The sequence below is a fragment of the Hippopotamus amphibius genome, chromosome 2, assembly GCF_030028045.1.
Source record: "Hippopotamus amphibius kiboko isolate mHipAmp2 chromosome 2, mHipAmp2.hap2, whole genome shotgun sequence".
NCBI classification, from domain to species: Eukaryota; Metazoa; Chordata; class Mammalia; order Artiodactyla; family Hippopotamidae; genus Hippopotamus; species Hippopotamus amphibius.
The window spans coordinates 149886046-149906532 of NC_080187.1; the positions used below are offsets into that span (position 1 = coordinate 149886046).

The following is a 20487-nucleotide window of genomic DNA, read 5'->3' on the forward strand; positions in this document are numbered from 1 at the left end:
TGCCACACAAAAACTTAAAGGTAAATGTTCACAGCAGCATTATTTAGACTAGCCAAAAACTGGAAACAATCCAAATGTCCATCAATTGGTAAATGGATAAATAAAATATGGTATATATCTACACAATGAATACTATTTGGCAATGAAAAAGGACTAAGCCAAGACAATTCAGTGGGAGAAAGGACAGTCTTGTTCAACAAATGGTGCCAGGAAAATAGAATATCCATGCAAAAGAACGAATTGAACCCTTTACCTTACACCACATGCAAAAATTAACTTAAAATGGACCAAAGACCTAAACAGAAGAGCTAAAACTACAAAACTCCTAGGAGAAAACATACGGCAGAAGATATAAACCCTGAATTTGTCAATGATTTCTTGGATATGACATCAAAAGCACAAGCAAAAAAAGGAAAAACAGATAATTTGGACATTACCAAAATTTTAAAATTTTGTCCATCAAAGGGCACAATCAACAGAGTAAAAAGACAACCCACAGAATGGGAGAAAATATTTCCTGATAGATGATTAATATCTAGAATATATAAAGAACTCCTACACTCAACAAACAACCTAATCCAAAAATAGGCAAAGGGACTTCCCTCGTGGCGCAGCAGTTAAGAATCTGCCTGCCAATGCAGGGGACACGGGTTCGAGCCCTGGTCTGGGAAGATCCCACAGGCTGTGGAGCAACTAAGCCTGTGCGCCACAACTACTGAGCCTGCGCTCTAGAGCCCTCGAACCACAACTGAGCCCGTGCTCCACAACAAGAGAAGCCACAGCACTGAGAAGCCTGCGCACCACAACTGAAGAGTAGCCTCTGCTCACCGCCTGTGTGCAGCAACAAAGACCCATAGCAGCCAATAAATAAATGAATAAATAGATTTTTAAAAATATTAAAAAACAAAGCAAAAAAAATGGGCAAAAGACTTGAAAAGACATATCCCCAAAGAAACACCCAAGCATGGGCAATAAGCACATGAAAAGATACTCAATATCACTAATCACTAAGAAATGCAAATCAAAACCAGAATGAGATACCACTTCATACCATTAAGATGGCTATTCTCAAAAAGTCAGTATGTTTTGGTGAGGATGTGGAATAATTGGAACCCTTGTGCACTGGTGGTAGGAATGTAAAATGGTGCAGCCTCTACAGATGAGTACCTATGATCCAGCAATTCACTTCTGAGTATATACCCAAAAGATCTGAAAGCAAGAACTAGAACAGATATTTATACACTAATGTTTATACCAGCATTACTCACAACAGCCAAAAGGTAGGAACAACCCAATGTCTGTGGATGGGTGAATGGATAAACAAAATGTGATATATATACATACAACGGATTATTCAGCCTTGAAAAGGAGTGAAATTCTCATGTACGCTACAAGATGAATGAACCTTGAAGACATTATGCTAAGTGAAATAAGCCAGACACAAAAGGATAAATACTGTTTAATTCCACTTGAGAGGTGAGGAGAGGAGGGATGGGGGAGGGGGGAGGCAGAGGAGGGGGAGAGGGAGGGGAGGGAGAAAAAAGAAAAAGAAAGGGACTGCCTTGGTGGTCCAGTGGGTAAGACTCCGTGTTCCCAATGCAGGGGGCTCAGCTTTGAACCCTGGTGGGGGAATTAGATCCCATATGCATGCCACAACTAAGAGTCCACATGCTGCAAGGAAGAGCCTACATGCCACAACTAAGACCCGGCACAGCCTAAATAAATGAATAAATAAATAAACAAACAAGCAAACAAACATTTAAAAAAATAATAAAATCTATAAAGAAAAAGGACAAAAAAAAAAAAAAAGACCAGTTAATGATAGATACTGCAACATGGATATAACTCAAAAACATCCTAGGTGAAAGAAGCCAAACTCAAAAAGCCATGTATTTTATGATTCAATTTATATGAAATGCTGAGAAAGAGCAGCAAATCTACCAAGATAGAGAGCGACTATTGGTTGGTTACCCAGGACTGGGGATGGAAATGAGACCTGTTTAAAAACAGATTCAAGGGATCTTTTTGGAGTGATAGAAATGTTCTAACACTGCAGTGTGGTAGTAATTACACAACTCTGTCAATTTATTAAAAATTACTGAACACTTATTAAAATGGGTGAATTTTATGGTTATGTAAATTACACTGCAATAGAGAAAAAAATGTTACTTACCAAATTGGCAATCACTAAAAAATGAACATACCAACTGGTTTATCATGCAGATAAACTAGCTTTTACATATTTTCTTGGTGAGAATACAAAATAGTACAACTTTTCTCCAAAACAACAACTTAAAAATGAATATACACTTTGACCCAAAATTCCACTTCTATGAATTTATCCTAAGGACATACTCATGGCAGTACTGTTTTTTGGAGTAAAAAAAATTACTCCTAGAGTATAAAGGATAGAAGGTTGGTTAAACAAATTATGGTACTTCATACAACAGAACACTATGAAGCCATTAACAATGATGTCATCACTTAGGAGATTTACGTAAGCATCTTTAGTGCAGGGACTGTTTCCTTTATGTTATATTCTTTAGCAACTGGCACACTGCCTAGCACATAGCAAGCATTCATATGCTTTGAGTGAATAACTACATGGGAAGATTTCACAATAAACCCTAAAATTATACACACATACAACATCTGATTTTTAAATAAGTATTTGCATTATGATTCCTCATTCCAAAAAAATTTTAAACACATATGTCTAGTGGGAAAAAAGGCTAGAAAGATATAGAGAAAATATCCATTTTCATCTCTAGTTAGCTAGATTGTGATTTTTTTTTTTTTGGTCTATCCATTTACTAAATTTTTAGTAATTATCATGTATTATACTTCTATACTCAGAAAAAAATTTCTGGGGTGGAATTATTTCAAGCAATGATAAGTTCTTAGGCTTCATCTTGGAATAGAATGCTAAAGCTCTGTGGAGACAGAAGCCACAGAGTTTTTAAAAATGTGTTAAAAACTTATTTATTCAATAAATATCAATTAAGCATATTTATGTGCCAGCCACTGTTCTAGGTTCTGAGAATACAAGGATACATTAAAAAAAAAACAGAAAACAACAAAAACCAAAATCCCTGAATTCACAGAAATGGAAAGTCACTTGGATGGCTAAATGGGATAAAAAAAGAACTTAAACCAAGTGCCAAAATCCTCAATAAACATGAAGATGATGTAGAAAAGATAAAGAACAGAAGTAGCCATATTAGAAGGATCACAGGGTTTTTGCTTGGAAGAGCAATGGTTTGACAAATGGAGCTAGAAAACATAGACCTCACTCCCATGTTAACAAGAATCAACAGCCACCACACCTGAGAAGACCAGAGGAAAGTGTCAGCCTTTGGGACAGCTTCAGTTAGGACAGGTCACAAAGGAATCCTGTGAAGAGCTAAGTATCTGAAGCAACTGAGATGTCTTTCAGTAGGGAAATGGATTAATACACACTGTGGTATATCCACATAATGGAATATCATTCAGTGCTAAAAAGAAATAAGATATCAAGCCATGAAAAGACATGAAGGAAGCGTAAATGGATATTACTAAGAGAAAAAAGGCAATCTGAAAATGCTACATATGGTGTGATTCCAACTATATGACATTCTAAAAAAGGTAAAACTATAGAGACAGTAAAAAGATCAGTGGCTGTCACGGGCGGAGGAGGAGGGGAAGGAATAAACAGGAGGAATATAAAGGATTTTTAGGGCAGTGAAAATCCTCTTATGATACTATAATGATGCATACATCTCCTTACACATCTGCCCGAATCTATAGAATATATAACACGAGTGAACCCTAAAGTAAACTATGGACTTTGGGTGATAATGATGTGCCAATGTAGGTTCATCAATTTTAACAAATGTACCACTCTAGTGGGGGATGTTGACAATGGAGGAGGCTATGCATGTGTGGGGACATAGGTGATACACAGAAAATCTCTGCCTTCCTCTCAATTATGCTGTGAATCTAAAACTGCTCTTAAAAATTAAGACTTAAAAAAAAAGGCGAATGTGTCTGATAACGGCATTTAATACATGCGTTGTAATTATTCAATTAATCCTCTTAACACTGCTGTCACCACTTCTCTGCATAGAAGCTTTTGATAGTTCACCACTACTCATAATCACATCATTTTCACATCCAGAGTGTACTGTCCATGCCTCTTCATTACTTGAAGAACCTCATGAAGTTTGGAGCTTACTGGACAAGTGGAAAATTACATGGTACCTGCTGAACCAGGAAAATGCAGATGGAAGCATGCAGAGTCCCTCTATTACTCTTTCCCCTTTACCATTTCAGGGTTGTCCCTTTTCAGATGAACAAAATTAAAGCTTTTGCTCTATATCCAAAATAAAAGTTTTTTAGATTTAAAAAAAAAGTGGCAGTAGCTCTGTGTCAACCAGGCAGTCTCAAACATATATACCCTTCAAGGGATGTCTCAGATTTTACTTTTTCTAATTTCCTAATTTCCCAGTTCACAGTGATCTTTCTCACTGTTGAGCTTGCACAGCAGTCATTTTTTTTAAGCTCTTTATTGGAATATAGTTGCTTTACACTCTTATGCCAGTTTTTGAGGTACACCAAAGTGAATCAGTTGTATTTATACATATATCCCCATATCTCCTCCCTCCCACCCTCCCTATCCTGGCCCTCTAAGTCATCACCCATCATCAAGTTAATCTCCCTATGTTATGCAGCAACTTCCCACTAGCTATTTTACATTTGGTAGTGTATATATGTCAATACTACTCTCACTTCGTCCCAGCTTCCCCTTCGCCCCCTCCCAATCCCGTGTCAAGTCTGTTCTCTACATCTGCATCGTTATTCTTGCCCTATCACTGGGTTCATCAGTACCATTTTTTTAGATTCCATATATATGAGTTAGCATACAGTATTTGTTTTTCTCTTTCTGGCTTACTTCGCTCTGTATAACAGTCTCTAGGTCTATCCACCTCATTACAAATAACTCAATTTCATTCCTTTTTATGACTGAGTAATATTCCATTGTATATATGTGCCACATCTTCTTGATCCATTCATCTGTTGATGGACATTTAGGTTGCTTCCATGTCCTGGCTATTGTAAATAGTGCTGCAATGAACATTATGGTACATGCTTCTTTTTGGATTATGGTTTTCCCTGGGTAGATGCCCAGTAGTGGGATAGCTGGGTCATATGGTAGTTCCATTTTTAGTTTTTTAAGGAACCTCCAAATATACGGCAATCATTTTTAACAAATCATAATTTGTGACTCAGTAATACACAATACTGACTTACAGGAAATACTCATATGCCCCAACTTTGTCAAATAGATAGGGGACTTCCTTCAGGAAAAGGAAGTCTTTTAGCACTTTGCAAACTCACCTGACTAGTCAACTAGGTCTGACAATCTGACTAGCCTCTATGCATATAGCTCACTAAGGTTTTGCTTATTGAAACAATTATTTTAGGCAATTAACAAGACCTTTTCAGTGTAGGTTTTCACTTTAATCTGCCAAGAATTGTTTTTCCTACTAAAACTGAATGTATTTTATAAAGTTCTATAACTATCAAGATTTGGTTCTCATTTAGAAGAGATACATTATATATTTTGAGTAATTATCTAAACATTTCAGAGAAATGACTGTGTATTCTTATTTATCAAAGCTAAGTAATACATTACTTTCAAATTTGTTTTATTATACAAATGTATTATAACACTTAAAATCTATTAAAAGAGCTGTTAGTTGACAATTTTATTATTTTAAAAAAAGCAAATGATTACTTTGGATAGTAAAATATGCCAAATTAAAACCTGAGAGTAGTATGGCATTTCCCACTTCTAAAATACTTTAATGGTAAAAACAAAAACTGCTGCTTTTATAATGGGCAACCAAGGACTTTTATTAAAAATTTATAATTACACTAACTCCCAACTACAGTTAAGAACTCAAACTCTTCAAAGAAACCAGTATTTACCTATATTTTCAAAAGCCCTATCCATTTGATGTTTCTCTTTTAACACCAAGTTTCTTTCAAAGCTGTAGATTTAAAAGGTTTTTGTTTTTTTTTTTGGTCCAATGGAGGTCCTTTTGCTTTAAAATATGTTGAAGGGAGATGGTGGAGAGAGAAAGAAATCAAATATTTGAAATGAAAATGATTCCAAATCAACTATTTCTCAGCTTACCTCAATTTTCTTTCTAGGCAAGATTAGCTGCAGTATTTAACTCTTTTGATGATAATAATATTTGATACAAAAGAATATGTGTAGCCTATTTCCCTGCCTGTAAGGTACTCAGTAGCTTATATGACTTGTGTTCACAGGTGGATTCTTTACACACCTGGATGCAAAAACGAACACAAGGGTCCTGGCTAATAGCTATTTAAGGAGGTCATTAGCATTTCAAATAGCTCAGATAAAGTGCTTTCACACTTTGCCTAATCTTCCTCTCACACAACTAGGTCTCAAGCTTTTATTAAATGTGAGGAATTCAACAGCTTTGAAATTCAAAACTAACCACATATGGAAAACTACCTTTACTTTTCCTATGTCTCATTCTTTAATCTTCTTACAAAAAATCGTCAGAAATGTTTCCTTGAAAATGTTTGTTTTCCTTAAAGCACCTTTAGGCTCAGGCAACAAGCTGTTAATTCATTTTTGGCAGCACCGTGAGGCATACAGGATCTTAGTTCACTGACCAGGGATGGAACATGTGGAAGCGTGGAGCCCTAACCACTGGACTGCCAGGGGATTCCCTCGGGCAACAAGTTTTGAGTCTGCTTTGGAAGGAGGGACTGCATAATAGTTCGGAATGGTGTGGGGAAAAACAGATGGAGAAGTAAGCAGGGGTTAGCTGAGGAAGGCACATGGCTGGGTGGTTAAGAGAAAGGACTGTGATCTGGCAAACTTCAGTTCAAAGTATGCTAGCCACTCACCAGCTAAGGCAACCCTGGACAAACTGGTAAACATTTCTAAATCAGCTCACTTTTTGTTTTTTATTAATTTTTATTGGAATATAGTTGCTTTACAATGTTGCGTGAGTTTCTGCTGTACAACAAAGTGAATCAGCTATACGTATACATGTATCTCCTCTTTTTTGGATTTCCTTCCCATTTAGGTCACCACAGAGCACTGAGCAGAGTTTCCCGTGCTATACAGTAGGTTCTCATTAAATCATCTCACTTGTTAAATAAAGGTAACAATACTTCCCCTCTTAAGGTTGTCTGGTAACTACCTCAGAGAATGCTTAGCACAGAATTAGCTGGTAGTTAAGAAAGTTCAAAGGGCAATAAGAAATCACTAAAGAATTTTAAGCAGAGAGACAGATGTGAATGCATAGTGAGCCAAAACTGGAAGTAAAGATCAGTCAGGATGCTGTTTTAGTAGTCTAACTGAGAAACCATAGCATGTCGTGTGCTAAGATGATGAATTAAAAAAAAAAAAAAGGATGGATTGTAGAGTTACTATGGATTTAAAATCAGTAGGAAGTTGTGCCTAACTGGGGATGAAGAGAAAGAAGAAGTAGAATGACACCTGGGTTCTAGCATGGATGGTAATACCACCACCCACTTATTGTGAGAGGAGGAAAAAAAGGGCTTGAGAGATACTGTTGGGGAAGACAAAATAAGCAGCTAAGTTTACCTCTGTTGAGTTTAATACAGGTGTGGAAGAAATGTTCATGAGCTGGGTGAATACCGGTGTCAACTGCAAACAAAAATCTGTATTTATGATACCAATCTCAGAACCGTTAATATACACATGATGTTAACTGAAGATATGGGAAGTATCCAAGATGCTTATTTGGGGAGGAAAAAAGGTACAAAGAGAGATAGATGGATCTGTTCCCTTCTACCATAACCTTACTAGCCACAATAATGTTTTGAGTTCATTTTTTTTAATGACATACAAATGCAGAAAATCAAATTCAGCCAAACAGGTTAATACACACATCAGTTAATAAATAAGCATTCCTAAGTTATATTAAAAAATAAAACAAAAACAAACAAAAAAACCTCCTAAAACATTTTACCTACTTTTATAAAGAAGCCATACAGGAAAAACAATGCAAAACTGTAGTCTCCCTATTATACAGAACAGAGAGACCTTTTAACTACTAAGCCATGGTTTCTAGGCTCTTTCAAGTTTTATCAACTTACTGAACATTAACCTTTTTCCTTATGTCATTAAGGAAAAAAGAAATCACTGTATTCCCCTTGAATGGAGACCAACAATAGAGACTTTGAATATGTTTAATATCCCCCCTCTAGATCACTTTTTCTCTCCATTCTAAAAGAATAAAATAGAGCTATCACTATTGTTATCTTGCCTCAATATTATCCTGCGTCATTTAAAGATTGTTCTCGCTCTAGAAAACTGGCTTCTACCCTCCGAATGAAACCAATGTGCTAAACGGATACTCCCTACTTCTGTCAACCAGGGACCAGTACAGCAGAGGTACAGTAGAGAAACAATAAAATATTATCTTTTCTCAAGATTCTAATGTTACCACAGTACTAGAAGAGTGGGTAAACCTTTATGTTGGGTACACATTAAAATGTAATCTATAGCCAAATTCGAAGTGACTTTCACTAAAATTGTTATATTTACAATTACCTTCATCTCTATCTGGCAGCAATAAGAGGAATCTGTTAAAAAGAAAATTAAATACATCTTCTCAAATTCAGAACAAAGGAAATATGATATAAATATTTAAGCACCAACATAAATTTTAAATATTCAAGTGAAACTCAAACAATTGTCCTATTCATGAAAAAAGTATTTAGATTATCTGTATAAAATTTTGACACAACTAGCAAATTTAAATGCAGAGAAAATGTATTTCACAACTACTATTTCATTAATTAAAAGTGATGAGTTTTAAGTTTTTTTCTCTCCCATTCCAAATGTTAAGAAAACTAAAGTATCTGGAAAAATCACTCAAGCCATAGACATAAAAAAAAACAAAACAAACCAAAAAACTTCTCCCTGAAACAAACACAATGATCAACATGCCAACATTAGCTCTGAAAGTTAGAGATACTAAGTTTATCAGTGAAAATTTACAGAAAATAAGTTATTTAAACTGCAAAATGAGCTAGATTATTTCATTGAAGATAAGACATACATGCTCAACTACTGGTTGCATCAGTGAGTTAGAGCTTAACTCATGACTTATCACTGGTTCCCATTTATAAATTAAAATCAGAATTTTCAAACGTCTTACAGAATTTTGCTTTAAAACAACTTTTAAGTTTATTCTGGAACATTAGTTAACAAGTTCACATCCTGAACAGTTACAGCCTATTCTATTTAGCAGACTAGCTGGCAAGAGTATACATAATGCAGTAGTTATTGCCAAACAAAGAATGCTCTTAAAGACAAATGGAAACATAGGACTAGTCACACACTGTGTGTGTGTAAAGTCATTTTACCTTCAATTGAAAACCTATGAAATACTGGAAAGGTGCTAATATATCATTTCAAAACCTGGATCTATACACACTAATAGTTTCTATACTGTACTTACAAAATCAGAAATGCACAAATAGTGACAAAGGCTGTTCATACCTGTTCAGTTAATTCAAGTACTACAGCCCCCTCTCTAAAAATGTTTCTGATGTACTTTCTGAAAAGAAAATACTTCTTCTGGTATGTGCTTATAGAAAGCTGGCATCAACAGCCTGAACAACAATGCCAATATAAAACATTAAGCCCTGTACTTAAATGATAGCAATATATATATACAATATAACCAACAAAGATGTAATTGCTCACTTAAGTGGGTAAAAATTCTCTCAATTTCCTTCATCTTATTTTAATGTCCAGAAGATAGATTTAGATTCATCTACATCTTGGAAGATGGAATTTAAAATAGGCTATTAATTTAGGCAAAAACTAATCAACAAGTCAGAGAGCTTCAGAGGCACACTTTAATGAGAACACTTAAGGGGCTACCCATTAGAGAAATTTTGAAGCACATTCTTCTGGTGGCAGTATAAATTGGAATAACCTTTTTGAAAAGTAATTTGGCTACTTAAGTGTTTATATCCTTTGATCTATGTAAGCCCACTCCAGGGGATTTTTCCAAAAGAAATAAAGAGGAAAATATTTTAAAATTTACACAAAGAGGTTTGTTCAATGCAATACCATTTTAAATGGTGAAAAATTAGGAACAATCTAAATGTAAAATAGGCAAAAGACTAGGTAAATTAAGGTCCTATTAACCTAAGAGAATTATATACCAAATGAAATGAAAACAATTTTAATCACAGATGATACAATTTAATGAAAAAAAAAAAGGCTTTATTTACAATTATGGGGAAAATAAAAGAATATGGTAAGGTACAGAATAGAAAAGGGGAAAAAAATAAGACCACTTCACAATGATCTTATGGATATCTGGGTGGCTTTCCTCGATTTTATTATTATTATACTATTGCTTATGCAATAGATAGAGCAGAAAAGCATTAACTTAAAATCTTTTGCATGATCTGGAAGAAGCAGCATAGCAAATACAAGTATACTGACTGAAGTGCTTAGGTGGCATTTGGGCCGATTATTCAAATTATCTCTATGAGATTAAAGAGCAACAATGTAAAGACAAGAGCCTCTAAAGGAAACTTCTGGTACTGAAATATACTACAATTATTTCATAACTAAGAAATGTCAATACCGTTCATAGATACTGTTTTTTCATAGATACTGTTTTAAAGTTTCGATAGCCTACTTATACCTCTTAAAAATATAAATCCATTCATTTCCTGTTTCAAAAGGGTGTTACTTTATGTCCACCTTTGAAAGAAATGAAGTTTGAATGAAGGAGAAAGTTTTACCTTGTTCTACATAAAATGAATCCATGATCTTCTAAAAAACTAAAATTATGAGCATATTAAAAATGTCAACATATTGCTAGATTTAAAATATACTGAAGTTTAAAAAAGGGGAGGTATGCTAGTGGGTAAAAAAAAAAAATTAAACAGTTGGCATTTCAATTCTTTAAAAAGGACAAATTTAAGCCTACCACATATATCTGTCATTTAGCAACTTAATAACATCTTAAGTTTAAGAAAAATGACATATCAAATAGACCTCCTCAAGATGTCATTTATAAAAACTGACAAATGACTCCTCAAACATCCAATTCAAGAGAAAAGCCTGTTACTGGAGATAATCTTTATTCAAGTATTTTTTAATGACACAAATTCTGAACTAAAAATAATGATTAAAGAAAGTCAAGTTTGATTCTCTGAACACCTATTTCCTGCCCAAACAGCCCTTTTGTTCTGCTTCCCTGCTTAATTTTAATGTTCAGTTTGCATCAGAAATAGCAACAATGACAAAACCTAGCATACACAGCAGCATAAAGGAGCAAAAGTGTAAAATAAAGGATCATTAAAAGATTAGAACAAAAATCCTACCAACAAAACCTCCACAATTTTCTGTTTGCTTCACCTCAGATTAACTTCACTTGAAGCTGTACTCCAAAGCAACCAAACCTGAACACCAAGCTCCACCTTCTCCAATTCTAGTGGCTGAAGAGTAAAATCTCCTCCCTGTTAGTGAAACTGATAATTGTGATTGGATACGGCTAATATCCATTATTTTTAAAGAACTTTTCCTTGCTAGCAGGTTAGGTTAAACATACTAAAACCCCCTGGATAAGCTGGTTTCTTAAAGAAACAGTAGGTAATGTTTCAGTTTTCCCATCATATACTATTTGCTTACTCTTTTGTCTAGGTAGAAAATAAATAAATCAAGTAACAACAACGAAAATCTCACAGAAGTAGTATTAATTTGCAGTTCAGTGACCAACTGTTTAAAACGCAATGCTTTTAGACTAAATCATTTGATATTTTTTACAAAGAATGAAGGTGAAGTTATGCTTTATAAAGACAAGACTCCTTTTTCAATAGAGTTTACATTTTGTATGAAAATTTTAAAACGGCAACAGAAAATCCATTGCAAAATTTTGCTAATAAGAACAAAACAATATTTTCGCTAAGACAAACATAAAACCATATCTTAAGTGAAAATACATAGCACTAAAATACTGAATGCAAAAATTTCATTTCTAAGCTATCAAATTCACTGACACGTTCTCAGTATCACAAGAACAAACATTTCAGTGACAGACTGATATTTCTATTTAAAACTGAAGAAAAATGAGGCAGAAATATTATTTCTATGTTACCACATTTACAGGTCCGACGTCGTGTTTTGCAAGGTTAATGCTTACCCACTGCAAACAGGTATCTATAAAAGGAGAAGGCAAGGGGATATGTGTATAAAAACAGATGATTGAACTTGGTGTACCCCCGAAAAAATAATAAATACATAAATGTGCTTTCTCTTTGTTGGCAAAAAAAAAAAAAGGAGAAGGCAACTTGTTGTTCAGGCATAATGTTTGGGATGGTTTAAGTTTTTTTAAAATTTTTTTCTTTAAGTGAAAGGTGAACACTATTTTGCACCCTACTTAAGAATTACTTTAGGTGGTATGGGAATCCTAAGGTACAGCTGAGGGGTATACGCCTCTTAAAATACTAAGTTACATTAAATGTTATTTTTACTACAGAGATTCTAAAGAGATTCTGATTTTTCAACAAAAAAAGACCTACAGTCACTTCGTGCATTACTAAATTTGCTGTATTTTATTATGTTTATTTTACTTAGAACTGTTCATGTTTTTAGGAGCTTGACCCATTAACTATTACTCTGACACTAATCATTATCTATTTAAATAATATTCACCTCTACCCAAAATTGACTGATTTATAAAAACAAATTCAAAATGAAAGCAAATTAAGAGTAGCTCCTTCTTAAAATATACTTTCGGTAACATTATACAAGAATTTAAAATTTAAATTTAGTTTTCTAAGTTAAAAATCTTACCAGCATTTTTCCTCAAAGAAAATCCATATATTAGAACAACATAAAGCCAACAAACTTGTTTTGAATACAAAGAGAAGTCTTTGTAAGAAGCTGAAAATTCACATAATTGCAACTAGACATGAATATGGAGTAATACTCTGCAGAAGCCCAAACAGCTGCATAATCTATTATGCCTTTTAAGTGGACAAATTGAAAGAGCCAATTCACAAGAGGTCTAGTCCCAAGATCCTTTGCAAGGATTCACGGCTTTGAATGCCCAGTACTTCACAAGTCAAGTTCAGGTTTTCTTCCCACTGTGTGGACACTTGCAAAAGGACATTGGAAGCAGAAGAGGTACAGGGGCAAACAACAGAAAAAACACATAATTTGAGTTATAGCATAAAACCTGAGTTACAGCATAAAACAAATTTTAGATGGCCAAAATTTCACAGGGTTATAGAAAAAGAGATGGCAAACATTTTAATCTTAAAATCTGGCAAGCATAAAATTAGTAGACAGTTATGGGAACCAAATGAACCTTTGTTCTAACATCAATTTTTCACATCAGAGTTAACTATTTGTGTAAAACAAACACATAGAACATACACTAATCCAACACCAAAACCACTCTCAATCTATAGCCAAAAAGAGGAGAGAAGTATAGAATTAGTTATTTCAGATTGTTCAAAGATCTCCAGGACCTACATGAAAGAACTTCAAGCTGATAAATATCATTTTAAGTGACTTACAGGTTAAAATTAATGGTATTTTATTCCTCTTTTAAATCCGTAGTAGAAGAAAACAACAGCAAAAATAAATAAAAAGAAAGCAATACCACAACTGAGATTATTTGAAAACAATATTGCTTCATAGGAACAAGGAGGCTGCAAAAGCTTCAAGGCTCCCTGACTGGATGTGACAATACCACTTTTTGAACATCAAGTATTCAAAGGACGTATTGTATATTCTTTGTGGGAGTTCAGAGGTTTTCCCAAATCTATCAACTGAAAACAATTTGGAAGAGAATAGGCCACTGAACAACTTGGTCTCATTTCACTTTTCATTAAAAAGACCCTACATAAAGAATCAATACCTAGACTACTAGGAATAACTTTTGGTACATACAGAGCAGGGTGAAAACCTTCATAGAATTTTTAAGGACTGAGAATAGCTCAAACTATTCTTCCTACAACAGAAATTAATCCTTGGCAGTACTATACCTGGGCGCTACAGGTGCTTAAGGCAGTAGTTGGTGAAAGGACCACCCTAACATTAGCAAAACATGACTAGGGTCACTAAGGATAAAGTCTGAAAACCACCAACTAACAGAGGAAAAAAAAATTTTACGAAATATTTCCCTGACAAATACAGTGTCTACAAAAGTGAGATATGCTTTTGAGTTTGCAACTCCTGATGACTATCTTCTAACTCGTTAATGGAAAAAAATACAAGGTGAGTATTGGGGGAAGAGGGAGGGTGGTGATGGCCCATTTAGCAAAATTCTAAACACAAAGGAAATATTAAGGAAATAAACAGATAAAGCTTAAACCAAGCTATAAATCATAGCTGATCTTTCTATAAGAGAGTAAATTGCTTTAAGTCTAAAGGAATAAACAAGATCACCGGTAAAATGTAAATTAAAAAGGAAGAGAGATCATAATATTGAGACCAAAGTAAAGGAAAAAGCATTCATAATCCTCAATTATTTAGATTTAATGGTCATTAATTTTCATGTGCCAAATAACACAACAGATCTTCTAAGTAAACTGCTAGACAGAAAAATGACAGAAAACAGACTAGGAGACATTAAATTCCCTCTCTCTTTAGCAGCCTAAGCCAGAAAAAAATGACCAAAAGATCAAAAGATGGCTGATGCACAGCAATTATTTAATAAGAAAAGCTTCTTTTCTCGACATTCATAGGAAAAAATTTTATAGTCATGAACAAAACCAACAATTTTAAAAAGCAAAAGTTGAATAGGTAGCATTCTCTACCTATTGAAATGTTTATTCATTCATCAAACTTTTTGAACACCTACTGTATGCTGGCCACAACTAGCTGCTGTGGATGCCATGGTGAAACTGTCCCTCCTTTGCAGAAACTTGTGGTCTACAGTCAGACCAGTGCTGTCCAGCAAAAAAATAATGCAAGCCACATGGAATTTTCAATTTTCTAGCAGGCACATTAAAACATTACAATAAAGATAAATTAACTGTAATAACAAATTTTATTTAGCACAAAACATGGTAAAATAGCATTACTTCAATTTGTAATCAGTATTTTAAAAATTGAGCTCTTTTCCCTTTTTTGTGCTAGAAATCAAGTTCGTATTTCATACGTATAGCACATCTCAATTCAGATTTGCCATACTTCAGTAGCCAGATGTGGCTACTTAAACTTAAAATACTGCAGCTATTAGCCACATGATTATTTATAAGTTAAGATAAACTTTCATCATTGCAAAGGACTCTATCTCTGCTGTCCATTATAACAGCCACTAGTCACATGTGGTTAGTGAGCACCTGAAATGTGACTTGGTAAGACTGATATGAATTTTTTATTTTATTTTAGTTAATTTAAATAGCCACAAGTGGCTAGTACCTACCAGATTGGAAAGCACAGCTCTAGAAGAAAAAGATGCTAAAACAAATCACTTAATGAATCGCAGTTGTTACAAGTATTTACAAAAGAAATGACCAATATGAAATGAGTAAATATAACCAACAGAAGAACTTAACCTCTTTTGCCAGGATTAAGGATTAATTCATCAGGAAATCACAATTAAGCAAATGGGGACAGCATATGCAAAGATCCTGAGAGGGATAAAAGTGAAAATACAGTAGAAATAATGAAGGAAAGTACCAAGAAGCAGAATAATCAAAGTTATTTGTAGGTGACTGATTTGGATCACAGAATATAAATAGGATAGAAAGGTGGTGGCGAAGTAGAATCAGCCTTACTTCTTGGAAATAATGTCTTGCAATAAAGTTTGTCCCACTGTCTTCACTCAGTAAACTCTAGTCATTCCAATCTTCAGTCAAAACCTAAATCAAGCCAGGTACTTTTTGTTCCCTTTGTGTTAGCAGTTCCCTTTACTTGGGAAACTTCCCCCAGCATTTTCCTGATCTTAGAACTCAGAATCACAGTTCCAAATTTCCTATACAGGACAAGCTTTGAGGCAGTAATTCAACTGGAAGACATGGGGTGGAGTGGGGGTTTGAACCTTGTTTACAAGGCAATTTTTACAAAAAAAATTTTACAGAAGAAATTCAGTGTGTCTTTTTTTTTTTTAATGTTCTGACAGACTGGGGAAGAAAACTCCCCAAACACACTTTAGTACCACCACTAACTTTAAACATTACATTCAGAACATCCAATCTCTATCAGCACACCCTATTTCTTCCCTTCCCAGCACTTGTCAAAATCTGAAAACACTGTACTCATTGGTCTGTTAATAGCTTAGCTTTTCCAACAGACTGTAAACTCTGTGAGAGCAAAGACCCTGTATCATTCACTATTGTATCCTCAGCACTTAGCACAATGTGCAACTAGCATGGAGCAATGGTTGAAAGAATGAAAACTGCAACTTCGGGGATTTTAATAACAATATTATATGCCAAATTTTAAGGAACATAACTAAAATTAGGCTCAAAGGAAAACAATGGCATTTAAATTTTTTTCACATAAAACATTAAGTGTAGAAATAACACATATTTTTTTAATATAAAAATTCAAAACCAAAAACAACCTGAACAACCTAAGGAATCAACTAAAAAACTCCAGGACTAACAAAGCAACAACCAAAAAGTTGGGGAGGGGGGGAAGGGATGGTAAGACTTAACAATAACAATGAAAACACATTATTACTCCCAGTTACTAAAACAATGTGCACTGATTGGTACTGAATAAAAGCTAAAAAGAACCAAGCATACATGTACTCAGTATATGACAAAGGTAGTTTTATTTGAAGGCAAAAGAAAAAATTTTCTTTAATGAGGATGAAATAACTGATTAACTATTAAGGAAAAATAAGGACGATTATTTCACTTCACATATTATGACAAAATAAATCCTGATGGCGACTTACTAGGTGGTGCAGTGGTTAAGAATCTGCCTGCCAATGCAGGGGACCTGGGTTCCAGCTGTGATCTGGGAAGATCCCACACGCCACGGAGCAAGTAAGCCCATGTGCCACAACTACTGAGTCTGCGCTCTAGAGCCCATGAGCCGCAACTACTGAGCCCGTATGCTGCAACTATTGAAGCCCACTTGCCTAGAGGCCGTGCTCTGTAACACAGGAGGCCACCTCAATGAGGAGCCCATGTACCACAATGAAGAGTAGCCCCCGCTCACCACAACTAAAGAAAGCCCGTGTGCAGCAACGAAGACCCAACGCAGCCAGTAAACAAATTAATTTATTAAAAAAAAAAATTCCTGATGAACATAAAAGAAATAGATGTGAAAAATGAAACCCACAAAAGAACTAGAATGAAACAGTTATCTGGGTAGGAGAATCCATTAAACATGAAAGTAGACGCTAAATATAAAAAGTATTAACCTACACTTCTTAAAAGGTAAAAACTCTTTTACATTATTAAAATAAAATCATAAACAAATAAAAGGCTAATGAATAGCCAGGGAAAATGTCTGTAGTATGTGTCAAAGGGTGGCTATCCTAAATATATAAAAAGCCAAAAAGGGTATCATAAATATAAAACACCACCCCAAATGAGCCAAAGACAAACTAGATGTTCAATACCTATATATTTACTTATTATCATAATTAACTTATCTAAGAAACAAGTAATAAATCTTATGAAAAGGGAAAGAAGGAAAGAAAATATTATTTCTTGGTAAATATATCGAGGAAATGTGTATTCCCTCATATTTTCAGTCAAACTTTATACAGGTTTGGTCAACTTTATACTATAATGTTAGTCAAACTTTTAGGACAAGATTTGTCAATATTTATGAAAAGACAAAAAATGTTCATATCCTCCAAGCAATTTTAAGACAGGATGAGTCCTAAAGAAATGAGAAATACATAGTAAGATCTGGCTCTTAAGACGTTCTTCACCACATTATAATAGTGAAAAAAGGATAAAGTTATACACAATCGGTGACTAAATTACAATACTTTCAAAAGGTGAAATGGTATGTACCTTTTAAAAATCATATTTGGAATATATTGGGACCTAATGGTAAACACGAGGAAATCCTTTGCCTCCAAGCAGTTCATTTAAGCAGGGGATACAGACAATAACCAAATAAATCACTTCAGATGTCAGGTTCTAAAAGGAAATGAAGAAGGGTAACACAGTTGTCAGGGAAAGTGGTCCGAGAAGGCATCCCAAAAGGAGTAACATCTGAGCAAAATATAACTGAGTGTTCCAGGAAAAAGGAACAACAATTTTAAGATAACTAAGCTTGGCATGCTCATGAACCCCGAAAAGACCAGTACTGCTGGAGGTACATGAGACAGCAGGAGATAAGTCTAGGAAGCTGGCAGGCCTGATAGTCTAGAGCAGCACTGTCCGATCTGTAGCCAAAAGCAAGGCCACCCAAGAAGTACCTTAAGTGGAAAACACACAACGAACTGTGAAGACAGTCTGAAAAAAGGTAAGTAAAATAATCCATTAATAATTTCTTACACTGATTACTTGTTGCATCATAATTTTGGGTTAAAAAATATTTCACCTGTTTCTCCTTCTTTTTGTTAATGTGGCTATCAGAAAATTTTTAATTACTTACGTGGCCCCCATTTGTAGCTATCATATTTCCACTGGACATGGCTGGTCTAGGGTATAAAAAAGTCTGAATTTATTTTGTGTACTGAAAACTTGTGGAGGGTTTTGAGTCTGGAAATAAGATAATCTAATTTATACATTTAAATGATTGTTCTGCACAGGAACAGCAAGTAGACGTAAGGGAGAGAATGCTGAAGCAAAGATACCAGTTAGGTGACTACTACCATCTTATGTACAACAAAGGTGTTGAGACAGATCTTATTTGGGATAAATTCTGAAGATAGAAGCAGCCTAGTGTTGTTTAGAATTCAACGCTTAATTGTTTAGGATATGAAGAATACACAAAAACAGAAAGACTGGGGGTATATCTGCCAAAATGTTAATGATTATTTACTCTTTGTAACTTTTCTGAAAGTTTGAAAAAAAAAATTGCCCTTATAATCAAATACAACAGTGAGGGTTTTTTGTTTTTTTTTTTAAAGCAAGATAAAATAGCCCTATCAAAACAAAGCATCCTGATATTTGTCTGCAGGCTGCATACACTGTTTAAAAACAAAACAAACAAAAAACACATCATATCCCATACCTTTAAATAAAAAACAGCTTAATCAAAGATACACATAAACTCAAAATTACTTACACACACACCATTTTCAGTAAGTTAATAATGCTCCTTGATTTGTCTTTGCATTGCTGTTAGTATGACAAATAAAAGGACTCCCAAATCTGAGGCAAAGGAAATAAAAAGTACTTAAATGTGTGGTTAACATATCCTGATAAATACTCACCACACACCTTTCTCCAAAAATGTTCCAAAGGACACACTCAATGTAATTCCAGAGAATAACACCTTGGCCCTAATCCTTTCCCTTAAAGACTCAACCATTTGATAGATGCTTCTGTTAACTAAAGTCTGCATAACTGAAAGGATAAACCTGGGACAGGTTTCCTTTACATGAGTATACTAAGGCACAAGAGAAGTTTTAAGTAACTTGCCAGTGACTATAAAGGGGGAAGGGGGAACAAAGAAAGAGTGATTTATTTTACACCCAATCAAGTGTTTTTTCTACTATATTTACATTTTGCACTGAAAAAGGAGATAGCAAACAGTGCCAGACTTCTTACCATGGGATTTCCAAGGAAAAGATTCATCATACTGTAAACAGATTAACAGGAATCCTGGTTTCTCACGCAAATGTTCAAAAACTATGAACCAGTCATCACGGATATGAATTAAAATGTAAAAGGGAATCCTAAAGTTTTTCATTTATTTTATTTGTAGGATTTCAATCTATTTTACTCCTACAAAACTTCCCAATGAAATCTACATTCACTCTAAAAAAACTCCTGCACTTGTGCACCAGGAGCCAGGAAACAAGACATGTTCATAGAGCACAGCTGTTGATAGCAGAACAAAATCAAAAACATAATCTAAAGGCCCATGAGTTAAGGAAGACTAACACAATATCGTACAGCAATGAAACGAGTGAACTACAGTCACATACTATTTTTATGAAGCTCAAAAGAAAAGCAAACTAAACAGACTGAGCACACAAATGTATGTGATGAAACTTTTTAAAAAACGCAACGGAATGGTAAACAAAATCCACAAGATTGAAATGATTACCTCAGTAAGGAGAGGCAGAGGTTATAAGACAGATAAGAAACTCATAAACATATGCAAGTTTTGGTAATGTTCCAGTTCTTGGTTTGGGGGTGGAAATCATGGATTTTTATTATATCTCTTTACACTGTATTGTGTACAGTATACTTTAATCATGTTTTGTGTGTATTCATACTGTTGTGGTATTACATATACTTTGAATACTTTGCTCTCTAAAAAAAGGGCTTTGTGGAGGTATAATTGGCATTCAGTAAACT

The 20487-nt window shown here is 34.5% G+C and overlaps 1 protein-coding gene across 5 annotated transcripts in view; it reads right to left on the reverse strand.

The window, feature by feature from the left end:
* Nucleotides 1–20487, reverse strand: part of ZFAND6 (zinc finger AN1-type containing 6) — a 65485-nt gene that overhangs the window by 43548 nt on the left and 1450 nt on the right. The window contains exon 1 of one of the 5 annotated variants that reach the window (XM_057720275.1): nucleotides 18022–18043. The exons of the other annotated variants lie outside the window; for them this stretch is intronic. The gene's annotated coding sequence lies outside the window, so the exon portion shown is untranslated. Of the gene's footprint in view, nucleotides 1–18021; nucleotides 18044–20487 lie in introns of those variants that run through there. 5 annotated transcript variants of the gene reach the window in all.